At 38.2% G+C, this 12,309-nt stretch overlaps 1 protein-coding gene across 1 annotated transcript in view; it reads right to left on the reverse strand.

Moving 5' to 3' along the window:
- APC (adenomatous polyposis coli) overlaps positions 1–12,309 on the reverse strand; it is a 106,357-nt gene that overhangs the window by 93,676 nt on the left and 372 nt on the right. The window lies entirely within an intron of this gene.

Here is a 12,309-nt window from a genome sequence, read left to right on the forward strand (position 1 = left end):
GCTGTGCGTGACAGGGGGCGGCACCACATCCTCCCCATCGACCCTGCCTTGAGTGTGATAGGTGGCGGTGCCCCAACCCCCCAATTGGTCCTACCCTGAGAGTGACTGGGGTGGCATCGCATTTTTCTACAAACACCTGCTCTGTGCATGACGGGGCAGTGCCCCAACTCCCCCAATTGGCCCTGCTCTGAGCCGACCAGGGGCTGTACCTAGGGATTGGGCCTGCCCTCTGCCACCCGGGAGCAGGCCTAAGCCAGCAGGTCGTTATCTTCCGAGGGGTCCCAGACTGCGAGAGGGCACAGGCCGGGCTGAGGGACCCCCCTCCCCCCCAAGTGCACAAATTTTTGTGCACCAGGCCTCTAGTATTTGTATATAAGTAAAGGAAACATTTGTAAAAATTCTTAACATGCCCTAATCAGGTAAAGTTCCAGTTAGGGGGCATCTGGTGTTTTCAACAATATTTCCCATGGGGGAAAATAATTCTGATTAATTTTTAAAAACTAAATGTTCAAAACAAGATTTTATGCTTGCCTATGTTTTTTTTTTTTTTAAAAAGCATGTCTTGTTTAATATTTTAAACTCTGATCTTTACTGAAAACCTAAAACAGTGATAAGATTGTTCCCAAAGGTACAATGTGTAGTACAAACTTATAAAACCTATTCATAAGGATGACATTTTTAGCACTAAAGATTTCAGTGACATAAGGTCACCAAAACAGCACCAACTGTTTATGGCACCCTGTGAATTTAAGAAAGAGGAGCAGCCCAAACGGGTTTGGCTCAGTGGATAGAGGGTCAGCCTGCGGACTGAAGGGTCCCAGGTTCGATTCCGGTCAAGGGCATGTACCTTGGTTGTGGGCACATCCCCAGTAGGAGATGTGCAGGAGGCAGCTGATCGATGTTTCTCTCTCATCGATGTTTCTGGCTCTCTATCTCTCTCCCTTCCTCTCTGTAAAAAATCAATAAAATATATTTTTTAAAAAAAGAGCACACAGAATGAGTTTTTTAAAAATAAAAATTACTATCACTTTAACATTAAAATATCAAGTACCTAGATTAGTTAATCTCAGAAATCGAATGCAAATTATGCACATATTTTTTCTTTATTAATTAAGGTATTACATATATGTCCTTATCCCACCATTGCCCCCCCTTCTACCTCCCCCCACTCATGCCCTCACCCTCCTGGTGGTGTCTGTGTTCATTGGTTTGGCTTATATGCACGCATACAAGTCCTTTGGTTGATCTCTCCCCTTTACCCCCACCCTCCCCTACCTTCCCTCTGAGGTTTGACAGTCTGATCGATGATTCTCTGTCTCTGGATTATACACATTTTAAATACATGTGGGTAAAAAGATTAAAAAATCATATTCTGTCCCTGAGATATACAAACAACATTAAAAAAACACAACATTCACATGGCATATAGATAGCAGTCACATTAATTATTGGATATCAACCCACTTCCACTCAAACATACTAAAGAACAAATTTGATTGCAGTCCCTCCTCAGCTCAGTGCATTCTCCTTTCTTCACATATCTCCACTTCAAAAATGTTCACATTATATCCTCTTTGTTCACTTGAAGGACAATTCCTACACCAATGCATTTACCTACATACTACAAGTATTTATGTCTATGCCAGTCAAATAAAATATCCTCTATCCCCTCCCCTTGGGACTTTGCAAAGTAATAGGAATTACACATGTGATAACACATGTGTAAGTATTAAAAAGAAACATAGATTAATGTTTACATTTTCCAGGAATCTCATTTGTACTACAAAAGAGCTTTAACACAAAGTAATGACTAATGTAGAAATGTTAAAGTCCTCCTTGAACAAGTTAGTCAAAAAAATATTTGGACTTTCACTTGTAGAAATAGCAGACTAGGCAATCCAGACCAACTATCGTCCTGAAGTCAATTTTAAAAGATAGATAAAATATTAAAAGAACCTTTTTAAAAACATCAAATAACTACCAAATAGTAAGGAATAAATTACCAGCTCAAATCCACCAAAACTTGAAACCCAGAAAGGTGAGCTTAGATTTTGCCTTTTGTGGGTTTTCCAACAAAGAAGCAGCACTTAAGCTGAACTTTGTGATCTGTTGCCTTTCTTGCAAGAGTGGGAGACAAAAGTCAGAATTTAGGACCTACCAATGATAAGGATTGTAGTAAAAACACCCTTGGCATTGGGCTGGGGCTCTAAAGAGAGGCACCCCAAGAAGAGTAAGAAGGACCAGAAGGTAACACAAAAAAGTAAAAAATCTGAAATTGGATTAAGATGATCTTATATTCTTAGGCAATAGCAAATGAAAATCTTCTCTGGAGAAAAAAGTAACTTCATCTTTTTTAAAAAATATATATTTTATTGATATTTTACAGAGAAGAAGGGAGAGGGATAGAGAGTTAGAAACATCGATGAGAGAGATCGATCAGCTGCCTCCTGCACGCCCCCCACTGGGGATGTGCCCGCAACCAGGGTACATGCCCTTGACCGGAATCGAACCCGGGACCCTTGAGTCCGCAGGCCAACGCTCTATCCACTGAGCCAAACCGGTTCGGCGTAACTTCATCTTATATATCAAATTACTTCTACAACAGAAAACAGAATCATACCAACAGACCTGACAATATTTGAATTATCACTACATTCAAGGGGATAAAAGACAGCTTAGCTTAACTATTTGTGCTTGGAACTGAAAACTATAAAAAGTGGCATGGTTGATATGAAGGAAAAACACAAATAAAAATATAGTACTAAAAGATAAAATAACCGAAGAATGTACTGGATGGGTTAACAACAGATTAGTAGACCTAGGTGAAAACACTTTGAACTTTGAAGATAGGTTAGACCAAACTATCCAGAATGAAAACTAGAGGGACAAAAAAGAAGAAAAAGAACCAAAAAAATGGGGTAAAAAATTGAATAAGACAGTCTAACATACTAAACTGGAGTCCCAAAAGATCAGAAGAATATGGAGTAAAAGAAATATTTGAAAAAATAATGGCTAAGAAATTTCCAGGATTCACAAAAGACACCCATCCACACATTCATGAAGCCCGAAGAATCCAATGCCTAACCACAGCATAGTAAAACAACAGAAAAATCAAAGACAAAGATAAAAATCTTTAAAGCAGCCAAATAAAAATAATATATAATTTTAAAAGGAAAAAGAGACACAAAGACCTGAGGTCTCAAGAGCAATGGAATGTGTTGAAATAAAGTAACCACCAACACAAAATGTACTGAAGCAAAGTAACTGCTAACCTAGAATTCTGTCCCTAGCAAAAATGTCCTTCAAAAGTGGGGTAAAGATGTTTTCAGGTAAACAGACTAAAGTGATTTAGTTCTAAAGAGCATGTTTAAGATTCTTCAAGATCAAATAAAATGATCCTAAGTGGAAAACCATAGGAAACATAAGAACATGATAAATACATGCATTAACCTAAACTAAATATTGACAGCATAAAACAGTAAAAATAATGAGTGAAAAATAAAAAAATTATTAAATGCACAATGAGCCCTAGCCAGTTTGGCTCAGTGGGACTGAAGGGTCCTGGGTTTGATTCCAGTCAAGAAGGAGCATATGCCTGGTTTGCGGGCTTGATCCCCAGTTGGGGGTTTGGCAGGAGGCATGTGATTAATGATTCTCTCATCATTGATGTTTCTATCTCTCTCTCCCTCCCCCTTCCTCTCTGCAATCTATAAAAATACATTTTTAAAAAATAATAAAAATGCACAACAACATTATATAAGTAGGAATGTGAGTAAGTAGAATTAAAATTAAAGTGAATCATCTGGGAAGAGGATAAAGGTATTGATTAACATTAGACTTTATACGACTCATATTGCAATTTCTAGGGTAACTAGTAAAAGAGAAAAGGAGGTCATAATTTCCAAATAATAATGGGGAGAAATCTGAACAATAAAATAGCCAACTCATCTAATGGCAAGAAAGGAGAGAAAAGGGAACAATTATTAGGGCAGATATAAAGTCCATAAGATGGGAGATTTAAATCCAACCATGTCACACAGGGGACACAACTAAAACACAAGAATACAGAAAGGTTGGATGTAAAAGAATGGGAAAAAGTCTACATTGCAAACAATAAAAAGAAAGCTGGTACTGTCTTAACAATCCCACACAAAGCAGCCCTTACAGTGGTTCTCAACCTTCCTAATGCTGCGACCCTTTAATACAGTTCATGTTGTGGAGACCCCCAACCATAAAATTATTTTTGTTGCTACTTCATAATTGTAATTTTGCTACTGTGATGAACTGTAATATAAATATCTGATATGCAGGATGTATTTAGGTGACCCCCGTGAAAGGGTGGTTCGACCCCCAAAGGGGTCGTAACCCACAGGTTGAGAACCACTGCCTTAATAGAAAAAGCACTATCAGAATAAAAGAGGAACACTTCATACTGGTAAGTCAATAAGAAGATGTAACTATTACACATTTCTAATAACTAGTTTACTCTCAAATATCTAAAGCAAAAGTTGAGAGAACTACAAGGGGAAATAGTAAAATCCATGATCAAATCCACAATCATGATGGGAGATTTAACACACCCTTTACTCTGATTGATATAAGAAAAGATCACTAATGATACTTAATATTTTAAATACAGGATTAACAAACATGACCTAATGAATATAGAATATTGCACTCAATAACTGCAGAGAGAAAAAAAGGCAATACACTGGGACATAGTGAGGATCCCAATTTTTGAAGGTCTGAAATCACAGACCTTTGAAAAACAGAATGTGTTCTCTGATTACACTGTAATATTAAAAATCAATAACAAATTTAAAAATAACTAGAAAATCTCCATGTTTAGAAATTAAGAGATATAAATTTCCAAACTAATACAAAAGTCAAAGTAGAAACTAATTAAAATTAGAAAATATTTTAAAAATATTTCATAACATGAATTATAAAAACACCACATAGTGGGAGTAGTGGAAAACTATATTGGTTTTCTTTGAGTATTATACCTAACTAAAAGAGTGCTTACTAGGGAAATGCTTAGCAATGTGAACTAATGTCCCCCGATACATTCAATTAAAAAAAATAATAAATAATTTAAATGTTGAAAATGTTGAACAGTAGTGAACTACAAGAAGTTAGCAAAAGAACAAAACAGTAAGCCCAAAAAGTAAAAGAAATAAAGAGAACAAATCAATGCAATAGAAAACAAGCATACAATAAAAAGCATCATCAAGATTCAAAATTTGGTTCTTTTGAAAGACTACTAATTTCTGGTGAGATTGATAAAAGAAAAGAGAATGTACTATCAGACATGAGAATGGAATTTCTTTTCCTGCAGCCCTTAAAAGGATATCAGAGTATTTAATATAAACAACTTCATTCTAACAAATAGTTTCTCTGCCAGATTCTAACAAACAGTTAAGGATGAAATAATTTCAATCATACATAAACTCTTCCAGAATAGAAAATAAGGTCAGCTCATTTTATAAAGCTAGCAAAACGTTGATTTCAAATTCTGATAAGGACAATATATAGGCCATCTCACTCATGAACACTTAGGTAAAAAAATCACAAAATATTTACAAGCTGAACCTAACAATATATAAAAGGATAATACAGTAAAACCAAATTAGGTTTATCCCAAGAATCAGGCTGTGTTTAACATTTAAACTGAAATATAATTCAATACATTAACAGTAAAGGAGAAAATTTATATGATCATGAAAGCTGTCCCCCGAAAAGCATTAAATTCAAACAAACAGAACAAAAAACAAAATTCTTAGTAAAGTAGGTATAGAAGGGAACTTCTTTAATATAAAGGTTTTAACAAAAACAAAACAAATTTTTAACAAACCTCAGCAAACAAACTTGGGAGTAAAATGTTAAAGCTTTCTCTTTGAGGTCAGAAAAAAAGACAGGGAGAACAGCTCTGGGATGGTGGATGTCAGTGTTCCATTTCTTGATTCAAGAAATGACTTCATGTGCTCTACGTATTATTTGGAATATATGTTTAAGCAATACTTAGAAATGATGAAAAGGCTGACCTAGACTATATCACTCAAGCACGGCCATTGTGTAGGTCCTAATTTTTGTCCCCTTAGGATTAATTTCAAACCAATTAACATATATTAGGCCTATAAAACATTGTGCAATCTGACAACATACCTTATGAACTTTAAAAATGTTTGTATACTATCATCCAGTAACTCCATTGTCAATGAACCTATCTTAAAGAAAAGGTCAAAATAAAGAGGGGAAAAAATTAAAAATGCGCTAAAATGTTCATTGCATACATGATTTAAAAAACGGGAAACAACTAAATGACCAACTACAAGGACTTGTTAAGAAAAATAATTCCTTCAATGGGATTACTATACAGTCAATAAAAATAAGATTTACAAAGTATTCTAAGAAATGTATATAACCTAATGTTTAAAAAAAGTAGACACATAAAAGGGAGGAGCAAAAAGCCTAAGCACAGAAAAAGAGAGAAAATGAGAGCAGAAGGGAGGGAGTAGTGGAAAACTATACTGGTTTTCTTTATATGATGAGCTTATGGATGTGATATGTACTTTTCATTGCATTTCCTGAATTTTCCTTAATGACTACATAAAACTTTAATAGTGGGCTTATTACAAGAACTGAAGCAAATAATTACAAACTGAATGTATCCTAAATATAAAAAGTAATTACTTCAAACTGTACTTTTTAAAATTTCAATTTTTATCTCAATATGATATTTATCAGGTAAATTATTCCCTAATATCTAAATTATAAAAATGTATGATATGCTAATTTTCAGAGATGAGATAATTTCTAATTACATTTAGTATTTAAAATAATATAACTTTGCCAAAACCGGTTTGGCTCAGTGGATAGAGCGTCGGCCTGCGGACTGAAAGGTCCCAGGTTCGATTCCGGTCAAGGGCATGTACCTGGGTTGCGGGCACATCCCCAATGGGAGATGTGCAGGAGGCAGCTGATCGATGTCTCTCTCTCATCGATGTTTCTAACTCTCTATTTCTCTCCCTTCCTCTCTGTAAAAAATCAATAACAATATATTAAAAAATAAAATAAAATAATATAACTTTAAAAATAATTAGATCTCCAAAGATATATCATTTTCAGCTTACCTGCCTAATCAAGAGATGGGAGGGCAGCCGAAACTGGTTTGGGTCAGTGGATAGAGTGTCAGCTTGCGGTCTGAAAGGTCCCAGGTTCGATTCCGGTCAAGGGCATGTACTTTGATTGCGGGCACATTCCCAGTACGAGATGTGCAGGAGGCAGCTGATTGATATTTCTCTCTCATCGATGTTTCTAACTCTATCTCTCTTCCTTCCTCTCTGTAAAAAATCAATAAAATATATTTAAAAAAAAGAGAGATGGGAGGGCAAACTTCCTCCTGCTTTTGGTGGCTGTGTGAGAATCTGATACATGGAGCAGAAAGAGCACGAGAGAACATGACTGAGCACAGAAGTCAGCTCACTAAGGATACAGATGGAAAGGACCTGGATTCTTGATAACATTGTACAGTTCACTTGACTAACCATGAAATCCTCCAACCTTGGACTTTTTTTTAAATGTGAGATACTGTTTAAATCACTGTTAATTGGGTATTATATAACCTGGGGCCGAACTAATACAAGATGTATTTAAGATCTGATGCCGGAAGCCGGTCCATCCTTGCTGCTTGACACAGTCGCTGCAGGAAAGAAACATCTGCACAGCATATGTTTCAAGGGACCTGGCATATATGGCATACTGTTCTTAATATGTTTGCTCACCTTCTTGGTGCTATGTGTTTTAACCAAGGTCACCTCTCCGAGAAAGGTTGTTTCCCCAGGTAGGGATTTTTCCCTGAAGTTAGGGAGGGAATAAAACCCCTTAACTAAGTGCCAGGTGGGTAGTTAATCACTTTAACCACGAACAATCACCCTTAAGCTACATAATCTCTACTCCCTGGAATGGAGATAAGAAATGCCCTAACCCTTGGAATAGAAATTGACAGGATTAAAATCAACTGGTATAAATACAGATGTAACAAGACCATAAAACACAGAACCTGGCTGGAGATCCTGGCTAGAGGACCTGGCTAGGCTGCTGATCAACTGAACGCTGTCTCCGTGTCATTCCTTCTTTGCCCACTCCATCCACACCTTTGGGAACCCCTGGACCTGCTGGGGTTGGACCCCAATAATCTGACACTGATTGAAAGTGGGAGAACCGCCAAGATTACTGTAAAGTTTCAAGACTGGGTGGCTGAGAGAAAAGATAGCTAGAAAAGAGAAATTAGGAGGAAGGGGAATACATATACACACATGCACATGTAAGCACACTAGGTAAGGGTAGGTTAGTGAAAATCAAGTTGATTCAGTTTGTTATGGCTTAAGCTTACAATGGCACATGTAAGATAGAGATCTACACGAAGCAGAGAAAGTGGGAAGCAGAGTTACAGAACTGAGAATTATCCACACAAAAATAATAATTTATAACATTAAAAAATGATACAGCCCCTAGCCAGTGTGACTCAGATGGTTGGAGCATCATTGTTACCTACACAAAAAGGTGGCAGATTCAATTCCTGGTCAGGGCCCAGGTTAGATCTCTGGCAGGAGTGCTTATGGGAAATGACCAATCGATGCTTCTCTGTCACGTCTTTCTCTCTCTCTCTCTCTCTCTCTCTCTCTCCCTCCCCCCTCTCCTTTCTCTAAAAATCAATTAAAAAAGAAAAAAAAGGATAAGATCACCAAGAGAACCTAATGAAAAGCACAGAGACCCTTGAGAATACTGTCCATTCCATCTCACCCTCATTTAGATGGAATTCAACCAGTGGCTAGGCCAATTAGAAGAATTTCATCCCTCCTGACAAAGATATTCTGACAGATATGGCAGCATGATCTCCTTCGTTTATTCAATAGAGTTTAAAATTTCTGGGAAAAGTGTAGAAGAGAAGCCTTCTCTCTCCCTTTGGAAGTAAATAAAGAAGGCTATAATAATATGAACATTGCTGATAGCCATCTTTTTCCTAGGAGGGTAGCCTGTCTGAGCATGAAGTCCAAATAGGTGGACCAAACTGAGAGAATAGCAAAAAATGGAATCTCAGCCCTGATGACATAAGCCTATGAACAAACTATTCTTTAAGCCAATTTTATCTGTACTTTTCCCAATTACATGAGCCAATCCATTTCTTTTGTTTTTAAACCCAGTTTGCATCCTAACTGATGTAGGGTAGGGAAGAGGTATATTTAAGGGGAAGAGCAAAGTCAAAACAATTCAGAAAAGGTGAAGAAACTTTCAAAAGTAGGAGAATTAGGAACTACAAGATATCAGATCATTTTATTCCTATAAGGTATATTTCAGAAATGGTCTAGGAAAACAAGGATGACTGAGCAAAGAACATTAGATTTGGCGATTAGGAGGTCATAAATGACTTTTCAATTGTAGTATCAGTGCTGACATAGTGAAGGAAGTCAGAGTGCAAAGGGAAGACTGATATATTTATTTACTAAGAACTCCATCATGTACCAAACACTTGGATGGACATGTAACATGCATTAAACTCCTTTAATTACAACCCTGTGAGGTAAGTATAACATTCTACTTTATAGATAAAGAATAGAGTCTGAGTAGTAACTTGCCCAGCCATGTAGCCACTAAGTGGTTTTAACAGCCTTCAAAACCCAGATCTACATGGCTGAAAAGTCAATGATCTTTCTAGTATATCAGGTTAGTGGATAAAAGAACGAATCTTTAAAGAATGAAATATCAGTGGCACAGGAGGCTCAAGATTTAGACTAGCTTCCTTGAATTGTGTGGCGCACAGCATTGCATTTGGCAGCCCTGGAAAAGATATCAGCATGTATGTAGGCGAGGGAGGAAGAGATTGGAATGATAATGGACAGTTCTAGAGAAAGAAAGAGGGGAGGTATGATCATGGACATATCTGGAAGAGGTTGCTCTTGAAAAAAAGGAAGGGCATTTCTTCCTCAGAGATATGGGTAAGTAAGGAAATGAGACTAAAATGAGAGAAAGGCAAGTAGAAGGGAGTATATCTCAGATGGTTGAGATTCTCTCAGTAAAGGAAGAGATCAAGTTATTTGCTCTAGAAGCCTTTATGAAACGAAACAAAAAGGAACACAATCAACACTAACGATCCATCAGAGAGCAGAGCACAAATTGAAAACTAATGTCCTTATATAACTGTCTCTTGTATTCTTCAGGATGTCAGGGGTCAAACTAACATAGCTAGTGATGAGGCTTATTCAGGATTGGGGAGAGGAAAGGTAAACCTACAGAAAGTAACCCCCGGGGCATCAGTAAGGATTTAGTAAAAGCTGATCACCATGGAATCCTGGTTATATATGGAAGCAAATGAAACCAGCAGTAGACGAATGGGTTCGTTCGATGAACAGAGAGACAAAGCGGGGTTCATAACGAGGGTGAAAGAAAATAGGTTCCATAAGAGTGGAAGAGTGAGAGATTTTGAGTGTGTGTGGGTTAGTAATGTCTTTCCACACAATGCTTCAAATTATTTTGCCAAAGGCAGTGGGGAGACCTTGATTGGGGGTCAGCAGTCCAATTTTCTCTTCAGAATTGAGAGGCAACCATCTCTAACAACATCCAATGCTTGCTTGTGGAAAAGTGAAGTCTAGCAACAAACGAATGAACTAACCCATACAATCAAACATAAAAATATCTCCTTTCTTTTAAAAAGAATTTTTTAAAAAGAATTTTTCGGTATCTCCTTTCTTTTTAATTCTACTCTAAATTTGAGAAATTCATTAAGAAGTCATAAAATCTACAGCAGAGGAGAAAACATGATATGTCATGAGGCAGAACGATATGTAAACAAATATGTCAAGCCAATTATAACTGACATTAAAAGATTTTTAGTGTAGAAATCCAAAAGGGCAAGGATCGTTTGTACTTTAGTAACTTGCAAGCACCCAGCACAGCTTACACAAACTGACATTGCTCAATTTCCCGTTCATAAAAAGGGTCCCCTTGGCAATCAGAAAGGACAAGCTACCATTTTTATCAGAGTGCCTCATTTACAACTTTGAGGCTCAACAAATTATCCAACTCTAGGGAGAGATTCAGGAGAATCAGCCATGACAACTTGCTCCACCACTACCACTACGGTTCTGCAGTTTGCGCTTACAAACTCCGGCACCACGTGTTCTTTAGGACAGTTTCTCCCCTTGCCCCAGGAAAAAAGGAGGGAGAACTGAGACTGGCACAGACTAAATTTTATAAAGTATATCAAGAATTATAAGGGGCCCTAACCGGTTTCGCTCAGTGGATAGAGTGTCTCCCTCCCAGGTTCAATTCCAGTCAAGGGCATGTACCTTGGTTGCGGGCACATCCCCAGTAGGTGTGCAGGAGGCAGCTGATCGATATTTCTCTCTCATCGATGTTTCTAACTGTCTATCTCTCTCCCTTCCTCTCTGTAAAAAAAATCAATAAAATATATATTTTTAAAAAATTATAAGTGTTGTTCAGTAGTAGCCACAATGGAGAGTCCAAGAAATCTGAGAAGTTTAAAGAGCTTTTTCCCCCATTTTATTCCTTTCTAAATAAAACAAAGGGCTTGTACAATACGGATTCTTCAGTGAGTAACTTAAGCTAACAATGAATAAAAGAATAAGTCACTTAGCCTCTCTCATGCCATTTCATGTTATCTTACATTCAGACGGCATTATTTTTCTAAAAAACGAGCACTTCTCAATTCTTTCACTAGATCTAGGAAATTTACGCTCCGCCTCAAAAGTTCGGAGGCTAAAGATTTACTATTGCCATAAAGAGACTGATTTAGACGAATAATCATTTGCCATCCTGGGCACCATTCCTCTATTTTGCAAGCGTTTCACGGGCCAAGGAGTCAAACTCTCAAATCCTTCCAGTCTCCGCGGGACTTCATTTCCTCATCAAGATGAACAAAATCCACTGGCCTCTAGATCTGGCCTTTCTTTGTAACTCTCTATGCCAGGCTACCGGGTCATCTTCCCAGGCAGTTAAAAACTTTTAAAGGAAAAAGAGGGTCGAACTGAGGAAGATGGGGGGAGGCGACTAAATAAGGAGGGCGGCCGACCCACCCACCCAACGCGGACCGGACCGCTCGTCGGGGAGAAGGTCCCCCTGGAGCCCGGCGCGGAGCGACGGCGTCGGGCAGCAGGACCCCCTCCCGCGGGGTGAGGATGGAGGAGCCGCCAAGCCGGGGGCCAACGGGAAGCCCGAGAGGGGCGCGGGGCGGGCAGGGGGAGGATCGCGGAGCCCGCGGAGCCGCAGAGGCGGGCCGCGCTCCACCGG

This window comes from Myotis davidii, unplaced genomic scaffold, assembly GCF_000327345.1.
Source record: "Myotis davidii unplaced genomic scaffold, ASM32734v1 scaffold130, whole genome shotgun sequence".
NCBI lineage: Eukaryota > Metazoa > Chordata > Mammalia > Chiroptera > Vespertilionidae > Myotis > Myotis davidii.